Genomic DNA, 268 nt, shown 5'->3' with positions numbered 1-268 from the left:
GGAACGTTAAGAACAGGTAGATATTGGAACGTTAAGAACAGGCAGATATTGGAACGTTAAGAACAGGTAGATATTGGAACGTTGGAACGTTAAGAACAGGCAAATATTGGAACGTTAAGAACAAGCAGATATAGGAACGTTAAGATCAGGTAGATATAGGAACGTTAAGAACAGGTAGATATTGGAACGTTAAGAACAAGTAGATATTGGAACGTTAAGAACAGGTAGATATTGGAACGTTAAGAACAGGCAGATATAGGAACGTTAA

At 36.9% G+C, this 268-nt stretch overlaps 1 long non-coding RNA gene across 1 annotated transcript; it reads left to right on the top strand.

Moving 5' to 3' along the window:
- Positions 1 to 191, top strand: LOC111084874. The gene is made up of 2 exons (XR_002609763.1): positions 1 to 66; positions 100 to 191. It is a non-coding gene; the product is annotated as an uncharacterized LOC111084874 (long non-coding RNA).
- Positions 192 to 268: the final 77 nt, after the last annotated feature.

Source organism: Limulus polyphemus, unplaced genomic scaffold (assembly GCF_000517525.1).
Source record: "Limulus polyphemus unplaced genomic scaffold, Limulus_polyphemus-2.1.2 Scaffold265686, whole genome shotgun sequence".
Classification (NCBI taxonomy): domain Eukaryota; kingdom Metazoa; phylum Arthropoda; class Merostomata; order Xiphosura; family Limulidae; genus Limulus; species Limulus polyphemus.
This window is presented reverse-complemented; position numbering and strand designations above follow the sequence as displayed.